Here is a 20,065-nt window from a genome sequence, read left to right as displayed (position 1 = left end):
GCGTATTACATTTACAGTTCATTCAGGACTTCACAATGGCTGCTGCTAGAACTGGGGAAGGCAGCTCTCGTCAGAGAATTCCAAATGCCATAACACTTAACACAATGACTTGGCCTTTTCAATTCCTTTCTTTCGAAATAGTTTGACTTGATAAAGAAATCATTGGTTGAGTAGATATCTTTTTGTAGTATGTGTAATTAGTGGGCTGCTGGGATTTAGCCCAGAAATACAGGAATCTATCTGTTTGCCACTTATTCTTATGCCACAAAACTGTTTACATTTTTGACACACATGAGCCTATGTAATGGTGTTTATTTCAACCCAAGTTGACATTTATTCCACTTAAGACAACTGGAAATCTCTCATCGGAGTGATCAAGAGCCTCGTTTTGTGATCTGTCCAGTAGATGTAGATGGCTCTGGCAATGTTTTCTTGGCCGACATGCTGTTGCTCTGACAGCGCTCCTGTCCTCATCAGCGCCATACCGTGCTGGGATGATGCCTCCAATTATAAGAGGGGTAAAAATCTAGGTCACTCGCTAACGCTTTTAGTAGAATTGGGTACCTGATCGTGGGGAAGGCGGGAGGCCCATGAGAATTCTGTGGGTGGAATCCCTGGGTACATCAAAAAGAGCATTGCAGTAGTTGGACCGAGTCTAGATGAAAAAGTAGACTGGTAGGGTAGAAATCCAGTTGGAGCATAACATTCTGGGGCATCTACTTTCCCACTGAGGCATTCATTTTTAAAAACTTTTTTTTACTTTGATTACTTGATATTCTAACCAAATTAAGAGCAGCAGCATTAGTTAATGCAAAAATTACGAATTACACACCAGTAAACGGACCTACAATTATGAAGGTGAACATAGTCATAGGTGATGTAGGCGACAACTAAAACACTGTTCGTAACAACACAGATCGAAACAAGGATGAAGATTAGGTGCAGGACAGAGTCTCTTCGGACGACCCTTCATTACCATTCAGTGTTAGCAAGTAATTGCAGAGGGGGGACCAAATGTTGATTGGCCTGCTGTGTACTGGATGCAGGAAGGCCCATTGCTGCTCCTGATCTGAAGCCCATGTCACTACCTGCATCCAGTGTGATACAGATGGCCTAACAGGCTTTAACCATAGCTACAGTATACATTGTACTGCTAGTAGCATGCAGAGGCTAGCAATTTTATGGAAGCTTTGAGGAATGGACTCAACGTTGTGAAATAAACTGTTAATGAGATTAGGTTCAATAGTGCAATCTAACATCGTAGACATGGTTTCACATACTTCACTCCAGAATTCACTGAGATACGGGCAGTCCCATAACATGTGGAGATATCTCGCCTCGTTGTAGTGACATCTCGGGCAGTGAGCGGATGAAAAGCAGTGAAGTCTGGCGGGGTTGTAATTAAATCTATGCAGTACTTTAAATTGTATTGGGTGAAATCTAGAGTTAAATGACACAGTGCGGGTCTGTAAACAGTCTCCCACGTCTCATCGGTAATGTCTATGCCCAGACCTTTGGCCCTATTGTCAGTTTGTTTACGAGTCTATTGCTGCGGGGTTGCAATTGATTGTATATTTTGGCCACTATGCTGCGGGTAGAGAATTCCTCCATGACGAGCTGAGTAATGGATCGTCGGGGGTGGGCAGTACAGGGAATCCCGACTAGTCCTTTCTAACAGCATAGTGAGTGGAGCCCAGCTTATTGTAGCCATAGTGAGGGGCGCGCCCTTGGGGATCCCTGCAAGTCTTGTAATGTGAGTAAGGAGCCCATGTCGTAGATGTCTTTCAAGGTAGTGTATCCATCGGTCGGCCACCCACCCACATACTGCGCTTTCACTCAACTTGGGGAAAGACTGGAGGAAGTTCCATAGCGGAAGTTCCCATAGAATGGGCACCAAGTGTTGAACAGTTCCCATATTCTACTCCATGCTGATGGAGTCAATAGTCTGGGATCCTTCCATAGTAGTGGAAGAACCAGTGATCGAACATCCCGAGTTCCAGCCGATGCGGGTTAGGGGCGTCTACATCAAACCAATGGCAGCATAGTGAGGCTGGGCCGCAATCCAGTTCTTTCTAAAATCAAGAGCTGTGAGGCCTTCTAGACTGTATGGTCTGGTCAATGTGTCCCACTTTACCTGAACTGCCTCTGCGTGCCACAGTTATTAATCAGTTTGCAGGTTGTTAAAAAACATAGTGCCCGGCCAGAGTGGTAAATTTATGAAGTAGTACAACAGCTTTGGGAGGACCACCATTTTAAGAAAAGACACCCGCCCTGCAAGGTTAGATGGAGCTTAGCCCAACAGTGTAGTTTGTAAGCTGCGCAGTTATACTACATAGTTGCAAATGTATAGTGAGGACGAGTGTCGTGGGACAGTGACCCCCAGGTATTTTATTTCTGAGGGGAACCAGCCAAACCCCATAAGATTTTGTGGTGCTACTGCCGCGTCCGTTAGTGGAAATAGCTCTGACTTAGTGCAATTGAGGCAGAGTCTGGACAGAGCACCGAAGGAAAGGATATCCCGTATGATCGGTGGGTGGGGTGGTGCACTTCAGGGTTCCGCACAAACAAAAGTGCATTGTATGCACACTGTGAGATTTTTGGCGAGCCAGATTATCTGATCCCTCTGTGTGCGTGTCTAGAGTGGAAGCAGTCTACCAAGGGTTCCATGCCCATAGCAAATAGCAGAGGTGAGAGCTGGAGGCCGTCTGGTCCCCCTGTGGAGATCTATGGGGGTGGAGAGGTCAGTTTGTGTTGACCCTGGCTGTGGGGAGTGAGTAGAGTAGGGGTACCCATGATTTAAATCTAGGATCAAAGTTGCATTTCTCCAGCACCGCCTACATAAATTGCCATGAAAACGAGTCGAATGCTTTTTGGATATCTAGTCCAATGATACAGATGGACAATGTATGTCACGTAGGCAGCTAATCGAAGGGCCATTGCCTTCGAATATTTTGAAGTCCGAGTTAATGTGGACGGCCCGATCCACCCTGTTTGGGTGGCTTAATGGGTTTCAGCAGTACAGTAATCGCCTCCTCCTCCCAGATCTGTCAGGTTCATATCCATAATAATATTGAAATCGCCGCCTCCCCCTCCCCTATCATCCCTCCCACAAAATAGGGCTTTGTGGGGGGGGACGAAATAATGCTAATAGGTCCATAAACTGGTTGTAAAAGTCAGGGTCATCAGTTATCAGACTGTATATGTTCAATAACCCTATTTCTTTGCCCTGTAGTATACTGTGTAGTAACACATCGCCCAAGTGGGTTCAAGTGCGCCGTTTTATGCTCCAACTGGATTTTTACCCTACCAGACTACTTTTCCATCTAGACTCTGTCTTTGGAGACTTATAAAATAAGGAATCTGTAGGAGGAATGTTATCATTGGAGGAGAAAATGGCTGAACTACTGCAATGCTTTTTTTGGTGTACCCAGGGATTCCTCCCCCGGAATTCTCATGGGCCTCCCGCCTTTCCGACGATCTTGAACTCCAATTCTACTAAAGGCATTAGCGAATGACGTATATTTTTTACTCCTCCTTTTAATCTGAGGCATCATCCCAGCACGGTATGGCGCTGATGAGGACGGGACCGCTGTCAGAGCAACAGCATGTTTGCTAAGAAAACATTTCCAGAGCGAACTACATCTACTGGACATTTCACAAGACAAGGCTCTTGATTACTCTGATGCAAGAGATTTCCAGTTGTCTTAATGTATTGTATTGACTTTTGGATGAGGGTCATGACCCCCCTGCATCGGGTAGAATGTGCTGTGTAGTAACGCTATCTGCTCCAGCTCCTAGTAAATCTCTCATCCCATTGCCAGGGCGTGCGTCTTTTGCAGGAATAGGACCTGCATTTTATGTTTGTCTACATATAGCCGAAGTAGTTGCATCTTCACTGGGTTGCCTAATCCTGCGCATTTGAACTCGCACAGTATGTCTGGCACCATGGGAGTAAACCAAAATATGGGGCCGGTGTCCGTGGTACAAGGCATTTTGCTGGGAATATTGCAGGAGAATACTGCCTACTGCTGATACTAACATACATGTCAAGCACATTTTCCATAACTACCCCGAACCCCCCCCCCTCACTGCCACCCCTCTCCAATCAGAGGAATGAACTCCCAACGCCCAACAACCCAGTAACATTTGCGGCATTGCATGGGGTCTGTCTGCCGACAGTGGCCCGGTCTCAACACTGCCTACCACACGTATGAGAAAAATTACAGGTGCATGTTTCTATAAACTGGTTTGATTGGAATGAAGAGAAGGAGCTGGTCCACAGTAACAGTTTGCCCTTAATCAATGTCATAGTGGGGACCAGTTACTAGGGCTGCGGAATCGCAGAACTATGTGGCATAGGGCTACCCCCGGAAGTGGTCGTCCAAAAACTTCATAGCCTCATCAGGGATAGTGAAAAAGTATACCTTGCCGCTATGTTCAGTCCTCAGATTGGCTGGGTATAGCATAGAGTATTTCACCCCCCCCCCCCCCAGGTCTTGGAGCCTGTTTTTGGTGGCCATGAAGGTTTCGCGCTCCTGCTGAACAGCGGCAGACCTCTGGGTACAGATGAATCCTGCTGGGGCCCAGTGTTTGCCCTTCACTCTAGCATCCCGCAGCAACACGTCCGTCGTGGTAGTTGAGCACACGAGCGATTATCGGTCGGGGAGGAGCGCCAGGTTTAGGCTTGGGGGCGAGTGTACGGTGGCCGCTTTCTATTGCAAATTGTAGTGATAGTTTAAGGACATCCAGCAGAGATAGCGGGTAGCGTTCTACTAAGTCTTCCATGCAGCTGTCTGTTTCCCTGAGGGATGCCTATTATGCGAAGGCTGTTACGCCTTGGGCAAGATTACAGGTCATTGTTCTTCTTGCTGATGGACAGTACTTGTCTTGAGAGCGCAGTGACATCTGCTGAGTGCAACAACCTCATCCTCAGTTGCCAACTCTGGTCTCCACTTCAGTGATGTAAACATTGGTCTTCTCCATACAGGACGTTTTGCAGCTGATTGTGCCACACATCGTCCAGCTTGGTGTGCATGGTGGTGAAGCACTCTCGCATGTACATCATGCGCTGAAGTACACTGGGCTCATCCGGAGTAGAGGACCTCCCTGAGCTCCCTCTGCTACCTCTGCGGCCCTAGGTGCGGCCTTAGCAAACCTGTTGGTTGAGCTTTGCTTTTTACCTGCGCCCTTGGTCATGTCGGCGCAGCACTGGCCAGTCCAAGATATCGGGGCTTACTCAGCAGGATAGCAGAGGCGATGGCAGAATTAGTCGTGTAGAGCAGGGATCACCTTGCTCAAGCGAGAGGTTATATATGTGTGTGGGCACCTGGCAGTACTGCAGTCACAATGGTCTTGCACCATTGGTCGCAGTGTGCAGGCTAGGTATTATGGGCAGGGCCTGGTAGTGTGAGGGTGAATGGGAGGATATCCTGGGTTCCGCGATAGTCCAGCAGTCACTGCGACCTGGCCACAGCAGGAAAAGCAGTATTTGGAGGTGAGCATGGAGAGGGAGCACTTTGCCTAGCCCAGAAGCTAACAAGGGCCTGGGGGCAAGCAGCTACTCACCGTGAGGTTCGCCGCAGAGCTATCGGGACAGGTCCAGGCTCCGGTTTATGTTGTGCCGGCCTAAGCTGAATCCATGGGCTGGTAACACAGCAAAAGGCTTCTTACCGCTTCAGGGGACCGTGCATCTAGGGTTCCGGGGGCAAAGACAGCATGGGGACGCAAGCAGGCAGTCCGACTCCAGAGGGGCTGAAGTACCGCCTTCAGGAGCGGTCCTGACTGAGCCCGGGGATTAGGAGCCACAGTCTGCCGCCGTGGAAATTCCAGCATCCAGGTAGTGGGAGGGACTGCAGGGCACAGGTTTCGGGAATCTGTGCACCAGAATGACCAGGTGGAGCCGTGTGAGAAACTCTGGCCAAGGAACTCGCAACTTAAGGGGCCATCTTTTGTTGCACGTAACAGCGCCACAGAGGCACCTTCTTTGCTTAGAGTCTGGCAGATAATGTTTGGAAAACAAATTAATTGATGTCCATGTTGCCCCACAACACATGCATGCGACTAACACCACTTTGCAATGCTGTAGTCACTCCCACACCCCTAGTAGAGGTAGTTTGAATGTCCTCTGGTACTTCCTTGTTGGCCCCACTAAAATGTGGCGATAGAGAATCACCCACCTTGAAATTCCTCTCTTCGAGAGAGAGCCTTCCATTTTGAGGCCCGAAATGTATAGAAACAATTGCTTGTCCTGCCTAAAGTCTTTGCAGTGGGATCTGGTTAGTTACTAGGTAGTGTCAGATGCCCCCAAGAACTTCACAACTTGTTCAGGTAGTTTGAAGAATGTATTGTTCTTCTAATCTTGGTTAAGATTAGAGTGCAGAAGGGCCAGACTAGGGGCTGGGGGAATCCCAGGTCTAATTAACCTCTTGTGGACTCCCTCAACTCTAGCTCAGATATTCCTACTTACCAAATGTAGATATTTCAGGGTAACCAATAGTCTAATGCTAAACTGGGCTAACTCTGGGTCCCTAAATGGTGTCCGCGACTAGCCTTACCTTGCGTGCCTTGGACTCTTTGGGAGTGGACTCTTTGGGAGCGAAGAGGTAAGACTTGTCTCCCCAAGTAACCACTGTGCTACCTGAATGAAAACAAGAAACCACAGAGCCCACCCCAAGAGAGCAAGTCTCATGTCGGAGGAAAAAACCCTTGCGGTGGCGAAAAACCTACAAAAATTGAATGTCTGGACCTGGGCACAGTACAGCAGTAGCTGAGAGTCAAAGAAGAAGTAGCACTAGTAATGGCAGGGGTCCGGGAAAACTGAATTGCAGAGTGGAATAGAAGCCTGGAGGTAGCGGGGGGAGAGAGGCAACCAAAGCGTGGCAACAGGTCAGGGAAACGAGAGGAAAACTGTACAAGAATTCGAGGAAGAGAAATGAACGCAGTGGAATCGGCAGAAGGCAGATTGCGATGCACGCCTTGCCGATCTGCGGAATCCTAAGTACTCTTCCTGCCTTTGGATGAGCGCAATCGTGGAATGGGCATTAAACCTTTCCAATGTTTCCATAGGGACGAGCTGCTCCACTATGAAACTCACTCCCACCCACCCGAAGGACTGACCAATCCTACTCACTCTTCAGATCAAACATTACCAATTGGCTTAAAGAAATTGACATTTAGCCTCAGTACTACCCTTACGCCTGTTGTATTTGACTGGAACCCACACTGAATTTTTTCGCTACTTATGTATCGACGCCATCCACTAATTTGACTCCACATTCTGTAATGTGTTTTGTAATGTGTTTTGTTCTTGGAACCCTGTTTATGATCTTGTTACTGTGTAACCTGTGTAACCTTGTAACCATGTGATCTTGGAACTGTAAAATTCGGTAACCATGTAAGCTTAAAGTATCCTTCTCCTGCATGGGGTCTGGCATGGATTCACATGCTCATTCCCGTCGTCAGGCTGGGAAAACTCGGTAAAGAAAAAAAACAGTATCAGTTTCGTTTCTGATCTGTCTTTCGTAGTAATAACCAATCACTGGTCTCTGTGTCATACTGACCACAGCCAATGACTGCCCTCTACCTAAGCACCGCCTCCGGCAGCCATCTTCAGATTTTTACCGCACGTTCATGTGTTGGGATCCTCGTGCTATTGCTCTCGAGCGTTAGTGCTATTTTTTCACGTTTTTTCTCAAAAACTTCGTTTTTTCGGTCAAAAGAGCCTCAAGCTCCACCGACTCTCCATCCGATCAACGGGGACCCGTGTCTGATTCGTCTGCGCCCCTCAAGGGTGAAGATTTCATCGAGCTACGCTTTTGGAGGACTCCAGAAGCTTCTCAGGTCCGGACATGGCCCAGGAGAAGGGAAGCTCGACGCCCGGAAAGCTGTTCAGGATCTGCCCTGGTTGCCAGCTGCAGAACGTCTTTAAGGAGGACGAACACTCCTTTTGTCTCTACTGCTTACATGAGGACAAGACGCACGTGGAGAAGGACTGTGCGTTTTGCGGCAATATGTCGGAGCGGACCATGAAGGACCGCCATCAACGTCTCGCCAACTGGCTGGAAGGGAAGAGCCCGTCAGGCGAAAAGAAGAGGAAGAAATCCGAGCGGTCTTCTAAGACCTTTGAGGACGCCCCGGCGACGGGGGTCCAACACAAGGCCAAGCACCGCGAGTCCGCTGGCACCGGGAGCGCCGAACGGTCGGGCTCTACAGGCGTCAGGCAGGGCGCACCCTCCCCGGCACCATCAGCCACGAGCCAACGCTCTGGGTCGGGTAAGAGGAAAGGCGAGCACCCGGCGAAGCTCCTGGAGAGGCCCCGGTCGAGCTCAAAGGCCCCATCGGAGGGGGAGCGAGGCAGTGTCTCCCCCCCCCCCTCAAGGATAAGGCAGTGAGCGCACCTAAGGTGGTGAAGGCCTTAATCCATCCGGCCAAGCCCTCTATCGATAATGTCGCGGCGGCCCTGGCTCAGCCTGTGGAGGCTACACCAGTGGTGGCGACCTCGGGGCTCAGTCTCCCTGCCACCTCGTAGGGAGTCCTCTTTTGTGCCCATCGATAGGACCCCCGTGAAATCCCCGGCGGGGAAGAAAAAGAGGGGGCAGGGCGTCGTCGTAGATTCGGCCTCAACCTCGGAGGAAGAGCTGATCGAGGTCTTAAGCCACGGCCTTGGCGTGGAAGAAGACCGGCCCGTCGGGATGGATCCCGACGCGACATCGTCGAGGGTGCCGACGGGGCCCCTGATCGCCCGTCGGATTCCCCTCTGCCAGCGCCGCAAGACAACTCGGCGGCCATTTTGTTGGCTATACAGTCCTTATGCTCAGAGATGAGGACGAGACTACCGTTGCCGATGGAGGAACCTCTCCCGTCTGGGGATCCTGAACCGGGACCTTCTGGTGTTCCCCCGCCCAAGAAAAGGAGGATTCACCCTCCACCTCCTTTTCAGCCGTCGCGCCCCGTCCAGCCCTCCTCCCCGTCCACCCGAGGGGATGATATGGGGACTGACACGGCAGCGACGGGTACGGACGACGAGATATACGACGAGGATCTACCGTCACCTCCCACCAGGGCTTCTCCGCCCGACGAGATTGGATCGTTCCACTCCATGATCGCCAGGGCATCCGAGCTTTTCCAACTCTGCCCTGAGGAGAAGAAAAAGGAAGGATTCCTTTATCAACGGCGCGAGGCCAAGAGGAAGACGGTCCTCGCGGTGCCTCTACTGGATGACATTTGGGATAGGGCCTCGCCCTCCTCAAGAACCCTTCCACGACGCCAGCTAGAAGAGACCGGTACGAGAAGAAGTACCGGGTCCCGGACGCGGCCCCCTTGTGCCTCCGGGTGCAGCCTACCCCGGACTCTGTCGTCTCCGCGGCGGCCAGGAAGAAAGCGGGGGGGGGTGCGGCCTCCACATCGACTTCCCCACCGGACGGCGAGGGAAAGAAATTGGACGCTACGGGACGCAGGGTCATCTCGTCTGCAGCGACGACGATTAAAGCGGCCAACGCCTTGGCTATCGTGGCCCGCTACGACAGGGAGCTATGGTACAAACTGGCTCCCCTGCTGGACTTCCTACCGGACGACAAGAGGGTGGATGCCCTGGAGATCCTACAGGAAGGTGAGGTGGCGTCGGACCACGCCATCACTATTGCGACGGACATCACCCACACTGGGTTTCGCCAGTTGGGCAACGGCGTGTGCCTTAGGCGGCGTGTATGGCTCAAAGCTACGGACTTCCGTCAAGACGTACAGACCAGAGTCTTGGACATGCCGTTCGATGGGAACAACCTGTTTGGGAAAGCAGTGGACGATTCCCTTCAGGCCATTAAAGCGGACACTGAGACGGCCCGGGCCCTTGGGGTTCTGCAGCAACGACGGACGCCCTTTCGGAGCAGCGGAGGCAAGGGCGCCTCCAAAAGTTCCGGCGGCGGTTTCTCCACCTACCGTCAAGCGGCCCGCTCGTCGTCTCAGGAGGCCTACAGAGGACGAGGCAAGTCTGGCGGACACCGCCGTCGTCGCCAAGGCGGCAAAGCCTCGTCGAAACAGGATTGAACCGGCCGTGTAGTCGGGCCCCCACCAAAGCACCCCGGTGGGAGGCCGGCTGGCGAGCTTCGTCAGCGTGTGGGAGTCCATCTCCACCGACCGTTGGGTGCTGGACGCCTTAGCCCGGGGCCACGCGCTCGAGTTTCAAAGAAGGTGCCCGCGCGTCCCCCCCGTGGCCAGGAAAGAGCTTCACGTCCCTCAGCTTCTCCTGGAGGTAAAGGCGATGCTCAGGAAGGGCGCCATCGAACTCGTCCCAAAGAGGCTTCGGGGCTCCGGAGTTTACTCGAGATACTTCCTCGTGAAGAAGCAGACGGGAGGATGGCGCCCCATCCGACCTGCGACGTCTGAACAAGTTCATCAAGGCGCAGAAGTTCCGGATGGTCACCCTCCAGCACGTCCTGGGGCAGCTGGAGGAAGGAGACTTCCTGTCGTCGTTGGATTTGGAGGATGCCTACTTCCATATTCCCATCCTAAAGGGGCACCGAAAATTCCTCAGGTTTGTGGTCCAAGGGCGTCACTACCAGTTCAAAGCCCTCCCCTTCGGACTACGGTCGGCACCCAGGGTATTCACCAAGTGCCTTGCACCGGTGGCAGCGCAGCTGCGCCGCGAGGGGATCCACGTCTACCCCTACCTGGACGACTGGCTCATCCGAGCCAAGACGAGGGAGCTCGCCGTGGAGCACACGGCAAGGACCGTCCAACTTCTCACGGACCTGGGATTCTCCGTGAACTACGCCAAGTCCCACCTGGTACCCGCGCAAAACGCACTGTTTCTGGGAGCGAAGCTCGACCGTGTCCCTTCTGGCCTCCCCGTCGGAGGAAAGGACCAGGTCCATCCTGGGCAAGGTACAGCGGATGTTTGTTTCCGACGCGGCCAAGGTGAGGTCCATCAAGTCCCTCCTCGGAATGATGTCTTCTTGCATCTACCTCATTCCCATGTGCAGGCTCCGGATGCGCCCGTTGCAGGAGTTCCTGGACGCGCGCTGGATCCAAACGACGGGCGGCTTCGAGGAGAGGATCACACTCGACGAGAGTTTCCGCCGAGCGGTCCGGTGGAGGGGCAACCGCGCGCATCTGACGGCGGGCATGGACTTCCAGACCCCAGACCACCAGGAGACAGTGACCACGGATGCCTCCCTGGAAGGGTGGGGAGCGCACACCGAAAATCTGCACGCGAGAGGCCTTTGGCTCCCGACGGAGAAGTCCCTCCATATCAACGTCCTGGAGCTCCGTGCAGTGTTCTGGGCCCTCAGGTCCTTCCTTCCGTCCCTCAAGGGCAAGGTGGTGAGGATCTTCACCGACAACACCACCACCATGTTTTACATTCGGAAACAGGGCGGAACCAGGTCCCCAGCGCTGTCCAAGGAGGCACAGGACCTGTGGCATTGGGCCGTCGCCCAAAGGATGTTTCTGGTGCCGTTTCATCTGGCAGGGATAAAAAACACCATCGCCGACTCACTCAGCAGGGAGCTGCGCTCGTGCCACGAGTGGGAACTACGGCAGGATCTAGTGGATCGCCTCTTCCGACGGTGGGGCACACCCCAGATCGACCTGTTCGCGACGGCGACGAACTCCAAGTGCCGGAGGTTCGCCAGCAGGTTTCCCCAGGCGAGGAGAATGGGCGATGCTTTCTCGTTCCCCTGGGAGGGCCTGTTCCTCTACGCGTTCCTTCCTTTGCCACTGCTAATCCGGCTCGTCAACCAGCTCAAGAGGTCACGGTGCAGGATGATCCTCGTCGCACCTGCGTGGCCGAGGCAGATATGGTTCCCGGACCTTCTGGACTTGTCAGCGTCCCCGCCAATCAAGCTGCCGGTGGATGCGGATCTACTCTCCAGGGAAGGAGGCGCCATCCTCCACCACGACCCGAAATCGCTGAACTTGCAGGCCTGGCTCCTGCAGCGCTAGAGTTTGGAGGATACGACATACCGGCCGACTGCAGAGAGGTTCTTGCAAAGGCCAGGGCGTCCTCGACTCTTAAATGCTACGGACACAAATGGAAGAGGTTCTCTGTCTGGTGCCACGCACAGAAGATTAACCCTCTACGGATTACGGCTCCCCAGGTACTGCCGTACCTGCTGACGCTGGCCAAAGCTGGACTGGCACACGCGTCCATCAAGATTCATCTTGCTGCGATCTCCCGATACACCAGAACCACGGGCCGGACGTCCTTGTGGTCTCATCGTCTGGTGAAAGAGTTCATGAAGGGACTGTTCAGATCGTTCCCGCCGGTGAAGGCTCCGGCCCCGGCGTGGGAGCTCAACGTGGTGCTGACCAAGCTCATGGGACCTCCGTTCGAGCCTCTGCACTCGGCCCCGTTGAAGATTCTGTCGTGGAAAACAGCGTTTCTTGTGGCCATCAACCTCCGCACGACGGGTGGGAGAGATCCAGGCCCTTTCCTGCAAGGCCCCGTACTTGACTTTTCACGACACGAGGGTAGTGCTCAGGACGCACCCCTCCTTCATGCCCAAGGTACCGTCGGACTTCCATCTCAACGAACCCTTGGTGTTGCCTGTGTTCTTCCCGTCGCCTTCGTCGCCGGCTGAGAGGACTTTGCACTCGCTGGATGTGGCTAGAGCGGTGAAGTTCTACGTGGACCGCACGAAGTGTTTACGAAAGACGTCACAACTCTTTGTGAACTTTGGACCTGTCAATCAGGGGAAGGCTCTCTCGAAGGCTTCCATTTCCAGATGGCTCTCCGGCTACATCATGTACTGTCTTCGGTTGGCAAACCGACCGCTGCCTGGCCGTCCGAGAGCCCATTCCACCAGAGCGATCGCAGCTACCACGGCGTTCCTTTCTGGTGTGCCCCTGCTGGACATATGCAGGGCTGCTACGTGGAGGTCGACGCACACCTTCACGAAATTCTACTGCGTCGATCGGGATTCCAGGGAGGAGTCCAGTGTCGGCCAAGCAGTGCTGCGCAACCTGTTCGCCTGAGGTGAGCCTGGTGAGGAGGTAAGATGCTTAATGTTGAGTTTGATGTACTGCTTAATGTTGAGCCTTTGCCACCTCCCGTGGTTGTGCATGTGTGTACTGCTATGTATTCTTTATTCATGAGCATGTGAATCCATGCCAGACCCCATGCTGGAGAAGGAACAAGTTACTTACCTGTAACTGTTCTCCAGCATGGGTCTGGCATGGATTCACATGCAAACCCTCCCGCCTACCCCTCTGCGGCTCTTCACTTGGTCATACTGCCATTTCACGTGCTTCCAAATCTGAAGATGGCTGCCAGAGGCGGTGCTTAGGTAGAGGGCAGTCATTGGCTGTGGTCAGTATGACGCAGAGACCAGTGATTGGTTATTACTACGAAAGACAGATCAGAAACGAAACTGATACTGGTTTTTTTCTTTACCGAGGATTCCCAGCCTGACGGGGAATGAGCATGTGAATCCATGCCAGACCCATGCTGGAGAACAACAGTTACAGGTAAGTAACTTGTTCCTTATCCTTTGCGCCCCGATAACTTCGGGTCTGGCGCGCGTTACAAATAAACGCTGCCAGACCCGGATGCAGCAATTAGAAATCATGACCTCATGCCCCCTTTCGCCCCAAACTCCACCCTGCTTCCAGGGATACTGACGCTGGAACCTCTGTAAGAGAATGGGAACATATAGATTTGTCGCAGGTTCCCATGACTGTTCTGTAGCACCCCTCTATGGTAACGAGAATCACAGATTCAGTGTACTTCATGCTCCCGTTCTTCCTTACCATGTAAGGGAGGATGATTCTGGAGGCCCTGTTTTCCAAGAAATGGCCTGACCAGTGAGGCATGGAATACCGGATGTATACAGTGCCTTGATGTGGGTAGCTGAAGTCTGAAGGCCAAAGGATTCACCATTTTCTCAACAAGAAATGGTACGAAATACTTTGGAGAGACCTTGCCTGGTTTTAGCCTCTTGGGTAGATATTTGGTTGACAATCACAACATATCACCTTTTTTGTACTCTGGGTTTCTGTTTCTTTTGCCATCTGCATATCTTTTATTGGTCGATTGGGTGTGCTGCAAGGTCAACAGAGCTTGTTGCTGGACTTTATATACATTTTTTATTTGTTCTTCTACCAGTGGCACCTTCGTTTCCATGGAAGGTAAATAAGGTATCCATTGAGGATGGAATCCATAGGAACAAAAGAATTGACTTTTTTCATAGGTGTATGAACTGTGTTGTTGTATGAAAATTGTCATAGACAATATTGATGCCCAGTTGTCTTGTGATATGTTGGTAAAGCATCTTGGGTACTGTTAGTGTTTTCAGATCTTCTGTCTGACAGTCTCAGGGTGGTAACCAGATGACACTTTCCTTTCTATATCGAACTGCTTACAATCCGCACCCTAGAATTTGGAAGTATACTGATCTCTATCAGAAGTGATTGAATCCCTCACAAAGACTTTGCTCATGTCAAGGGCGGTTGGTATCTTCGATGGTGTAAAATGAGCTTGCTTAGTGAATATCCACAGTGACGATTATAACTGATAACCTAGAGAATTTGGGAAGTCTACAATGAAGTCTGAGGAAATGTTTCGCCAGTGTTTGGTTGGTAACTGTGCAGGCGTGAGTTGTCCTGCCGGATATCATCATGGAGTTTTATTATGAGCACAGGTAGTACATGCAGAAACATAGGCCTTGACATCAGCAGAGTTTTGGCCACCAAATGTATTGCTGTAACAGGTCTAACTTAGTCTTTATCCTGCGATGCACAGCCACTGCAGAATCGTTCGGTAGTCTCAATACTTTCCTTTGGAACTCGGGAGTAGAGACATAGATGGCTGCTTTGTAGAAATACATTCCGTCCTTGAAGTAAAAGATGGGAATTAAAGTGGCATCTGGAGGATGGTTCTTTCTGTAACTGTTGTAACCAGGTATCGATGGCGTAGACCAAGGTAGCCCTTGGAAGCATCCTGCCATGATTTCCAACACGTTCCTGCATAGTGTCTGCAGTTTGGTTCTTGGTTACTGGTATGCATGTATGTATGCATGTATGTGATCCTGAACTTGTAATGGGAAAAGAAATTGGCCCATCTGGCTTGTCGACTGTTTTGACAGTCGTAGTTTTGTAAAGGCTGGAGATTACAATGATCGGCTCAATGAGCACAAGAACCTGTCGAAATAAGAAGTAGGTGTCTCCACTCCTTGCATGCCAATTTCATGGCCAGGAGCTCCTTTTCTAATGCATAGTAATTTCGTTCAGCTGTGGTCAAAATCTTGGAAAAGTATGCCAAGGGATGATCACAGGTACAGTATAGATTTTGTTTCAACACCGCAAAGTCTGAGCCATTTGATTCTGGGTTAAAACCTTCATCATATTTGGATTGTGTGTGAAGAGGAGCAGTGGTAAAGCCTTTTTTTAGTTCCAGAAAAGGCATCTTCTGCTCTTTGATACTACAAAAGAAGTTTTTTTCTTCAGTAGTCTTGTCAGTGGTATTAAAATTGTTGAAGTTGCATATACATGTCCGATAACAATTTGTCATACCCAATAACCTCTATACTTTCTTAGCGAGTCGAGTTGCAGTCATTTTAAGTACTTTTTTATTTTCGAGGGATCCATAGCAACACCGTTTTCGAATGGATTGTGTCCTCCCAACGTATTCCACATCGTTGACATGTAATGTCCACAGCTGTGTAGTTCGGAAACTTTTTCGCCAGAGGGCGTCCTGCGTCAATGGCATCAGGTCGATGTCCCTCAAAGGCCTCCGTCGTGGGCGACGTTGCCGGATTTTATAAATCGGACGCTCTGCGCCCGTAGCCTCAAAGCCGATTTTTCCGCAAACGTGTTTGCTTTGGAGACCCTGCGCGCCTCGTGTTTTACCTTGTGAAGATGTCTTCTTCGACCCCTCCGACTCCGCGGTCTGATTTCAAGACTTACCGGAACTGCAAGTCTAAAATGTCGATCACCAACCCGCATCGCATTTGTGGTGCTTGGCCGAGAGTCACCACACCGGCGACTGTTCTAAATGCCAGTCGCTGACTGCTAAGGCATTGCGGGATCGTAAGGGTAAGCTTCAGGTAGGTAGGGGTGCTAAACCCAGTAAGTCCAAACGTACTTCCAAGTCCAAGGTTATGTCCACTGACTATTCGAGGGGCGACTCTCTGCGTCGGAAGGATTCTCGGGGGTCTCGGTCCCGGAGTGGTTCCCGCCATTTGTCCAAGTCAAGGCATTCCAGGAAGCACCGTCACCGGTTGCCTTCCCTGTCCTCCTCTGAGGATGGTGCCTCGAGGAAAGTGGCTTGCCCAACGAAGTCCTCGATTCCAGAGGAACGGACTGCCTTTAGGGAGCAGATGTTGACTATTTTTCAATCGCAGGGCACAGTTCCATCGGCGCCTTCTCATGAAGCTAGCAAGGAACAGTCTCGATCCGTGGCTCGTACGCCTTCCGGCTCGTTCCTCGGTGCAATTCTCATCAGGAACCTTCGAGGTCCTGTTCGGACAAGACTCCTGATGGTCGCAAGAGATGTGCTTCCAGGTCTCGGTCCTCGTCCCTGGCGAGACCGCAGAATCCTGCTAAGGGCTCTAAGTCAGCGTCGACTCCGTCGGCCCTGTGTCTGTCGGATACAGACGTCGAAGCAGTGCATTCGTGACGGCGCCCTTGTCGACACCGAAGCTCTTGCCGACTTTGCAGCTTTTTGGCCAACAGGTAGCGTCAGATACCTGATGATGTGGATCCTTCTAGGAAGGCTACTTCCAAGTCTGTGAGGCTAGTGGTGGACTCCAGACCCTCTTCTGTTCCGAGGCAGGCTTTATACCTCCCTCTGAATGACATTTATGAGGAGGAGGAGGAAAGGTCGGACTTTGATGTGGACCCTATTATGGAGACAGTCATTTGGAAGAGTTGAGGCAAACTCTTCATGATGCAGAGTCGTCCTATAGGAGATTCATGGCTAGGGTCATGGAGTAACTGGGCTGGTCCAGTCCTCTTGGAGCTTTTGTGCAAGATGATCTAACAGGGTCCGTCCTCTGACCCGGCGTGGCCTTTTCATCTCACTTTACAGAAAAGGGTGGTGGCTGTTTGGCAGTCACCGGAATCTCTTCCGGCTGTTAACAAATCATTGACCAAAAAATACTGCCCTTCTGGTAGTGACCCTAGCTACTTATCTTCTCACCCCACTCCTGAGAGTTTGGTGGTTCAGGCGGCTACGGCCACCTTGAGGCAGGCGCCGTACCCTACGATACCTTCGGATAGGGACGACAAACACTTCAACGGTTGGGCACGCAAGGTGTTTTCTGCCGGGAGTATGGCGTTTAAATCGGCCAACTCCACTTGGCCTTGGCAAGATTTTCACACACCTTGTGGAATTGTTTCTCTTGCGGCTGAGCATATTCCCGAAGGGGAAGATGGGGGATCAGTACCTTTATCTCTTGCAAGATGGCAAGGATGCCATGTGTGAATCCCTTCAGTCGGGTTGGGACACGGCTGACAGTGTGAGCCAGTCCATGGCTGCGAGCACCGTTATATGCAGGTTTGCGTGGTTTCCGAAGTCTGGTTCGGCCCCGGTTGTGCAAGCCCGTCTTTTGAACATGCCCTTTGATGGCGCACATTTGTTTTGCAGCAAGGCTGACGAGAGCCTCGAGAGGTTGTAGACCTCAAAAGATGCAGCAAAATGTTGAAGCGCAGCTGTGCGGCAACCTTGTTTTTTTTTGTCCGAGGGGACAGCAGTGGAGGGCAGGTTCTTTTCATTACTACACCTCCTTTGGTAGAACGAGAGGAGCCGCCAGTCAGAGGTCAGCGTAAAAGTACCCGTGGTGGTCTGGGAAATAGAGATGCCAAAGCCGCTCAGGCAGTTGCCTCTTTGCCTTCAGGCGCTGCCGCATCCGCTCCAAAAGTCATTAGGCCATGATATAGTTTGCCGGTTGGGGGCAGACTGTCTCAGCATCTCGAAGAGTGGCGAGCCAATACTTCGGATGCGTGGGTTCTGGATACTGTCGCCCACGGCTACGGTCTTCCCTTCTTAAAGCGGCCTCACGACAGTCCACCGGGGAATCTCTTGCTGAAGCTTTTGGATCCGCTCCTTGTGCAGGAAATCTTGACCCTGCTAGAGAAAGATGCTCTAGAACTGGTGCCTGTAGCGGAGAGTAACAAGGGATGGTATTCCCCTTATTTCTTGATTCCAAAGAAAGACTGGGGATTGAGACCCATCCTGGACTTGCGTTGGTTGAACAAACTTCTCAGGCAGGACAAGTTCAAGATGGTCACTCTTTCTCAAGTCCTCCAGGCCCTTCAACTTCAGGATTGGTTGGTGTCTCTGGACGCTTACTTTCATGTGCCGATCCATCCCAAGCACAGAGTACCTGAGGTTTGCGGCTGGCGACTCACACTTTCAGTTTCGGGTCCTGCCCTTCGGATTGACCTGCGCCCTGAGGGTCTTCACCAAGCTAATGGTGGTGGTTACAGCGTATCTCGGGTGAGGGGGATTCACGTCTACCCCTACCTGGACGACTGGCTGATCCGTGCGCGTTCTCCCGAGCAAGCATTGGATCACCTCGGTCTCACCTGCCGCTCCATCCACAGGCTGGGCTTCTCCCTCAATTTCAAGAAGTCGCATCTGACCCCTTCCCAACAGCTCCAGTACATCAGGGCTGTGTTGGACACGTCCTTGGGAAAGTGCTCGCCTCCCAAGATGAGGGCTCATCACATTGTGCAGATGGTGGACAAGTTTCAACATGCCCAGAGCTCCCGGCTTTCAAATTCTTATGGTTGCTCGGCCTCATGGCATCCTGCATTTTTCTGGTGCCAGAGGCCAGGCAGGGGATGAGCTCCCTGCAATGGGTCCTCAAGATGAAGTGGTTGCAGTTCTCAGGCAAGATGTCGGATCCCGTTCAGATTCCAACCCCGGTCTCCCAGGATCTTCTGTGGTGGGCCAACGAAGGGAACCTAATGAAGGGGGGAGCTGTTTTGGCAACCATGGCCGGAGGTGACTGGAGTGACGGATGCTTCCCTCGCAGGATGGGGTGCTCATGCCGAGGACTTGACTGCCAGCGGTCGTTGGTCTCCGTCGGAGTCCAAACTCCACATCAACCTGTTAGAGCTGAGGGCCATCAGGCTAGCCCTGAAGGCTTTTCTGCCGTGTGCGTGGTGGAAGAGTGTCCTGATCATGACGGACAACACAGGGGCCATGCATGACCTCAACAAAAAAGGGGTGGGTGGGTGGGTGGGGGTAGGGTTACTCCCATTGTACAGAGGCAACGCAGCTCTGGTTCTGGGCCATCCAGCAGGGAATTTCAATCTCGGTAGTTCATCTGGCCGGAGACGAAAATGCGGACGCTCTGAGCAGCAGAGCACGATCTCAAACGAGTGAGTGTTGGCTCAGGAAGTCCTTCTGGAGATCTTCGCCCTTTGGGGAACCCCACAAGTGGACCTCTTCGCCACCAGTGCCAACCGGAAGTGCAAGAGGTTCTGCTCAAGGGAATTTCCTCTGAGAGGAGCCTTAGGAGACGCATTCGTATTGGATTGGTCATTCCCACTGTTATACTTGTTTCCTCCAGTCCCCGTCATCCCTCAAGTGTTAGAGGTTTGGTTCCCACATGATCCTCATTGCTCCGGATTGGGCCAGGAGAGCGTAGTACCCAGACCTTCTAGAAAGGTCCATCTGCCCTCCACGCCATCTTCCCTACCGAGAGGATCTGCTCTCGCGAGAGCGAGGGGTGTCATGTTCTTTATCCAGAGGTCAGAACTCCCAACCTTCACGCTTGGTATCTGAAAGGCTGAGATATAAGGATTGGGACTTCCCGGATAATGTGATGGAGGTGTTGCTTTCGGCCAGGAGGCCAGCAACAAAATCCCTGTACCATTGCCGTAAGTTTTGCGACTGGTGTAGAGGACAAAATGTTGATCCTTTTCAGTGTTCTTTTCCTATGGTTTTGTCTTTCTTACTTTCTTAGGCCCAAATGGGCCTTCAAGTGGGTGCCATTAAAGGTTACCTGGCTGCGCTGTCTATATTTAAGTGCTCGTCTGAAGAATGCTCTTACTTTTAGATTCTTTTGAATTCTCAATTTCTTAAAAGATTGACTGTTTCCACCGTCCCATTTCCAGGTGCTGG

At 51.9% G+C, this 20,065-nt stretch overlaps 1 protein-coding gene across 1 annotated transcript in view; it reads left to right on the top strand.

Moving 5' to 3' along the window:
- Positions 1 to 20,065, top strand: part of CDC45 (cell division cycle 45) — a 753,019-nt gene that overhangs the window by 495,503 nt on the left and 237,451 nt on the right. The gene's annotated exons all lie outside the window — the stretch shown is intronic.

This window comes from Ambystoma mexicanum, chromosome 10 (assembly GCF_040938575.1).
Source record: "Ambystoma mexicanum isolate Mex_15411 chromosome 10, UKY_AmexF1_1, whole genome shotgun sequence".
Lineage (NCBI taxonomy): Eukaryota > Metazoa > Chordata > Amphibia > Caudata > Ambystomatidae > Ambystoma > Ambystoma mexicanum.
The sequence above is the reverse complement of the archived record's forward strand: the minus strand, read 5'-3'. Positions and strand labels throughout refer to the sequence as shown.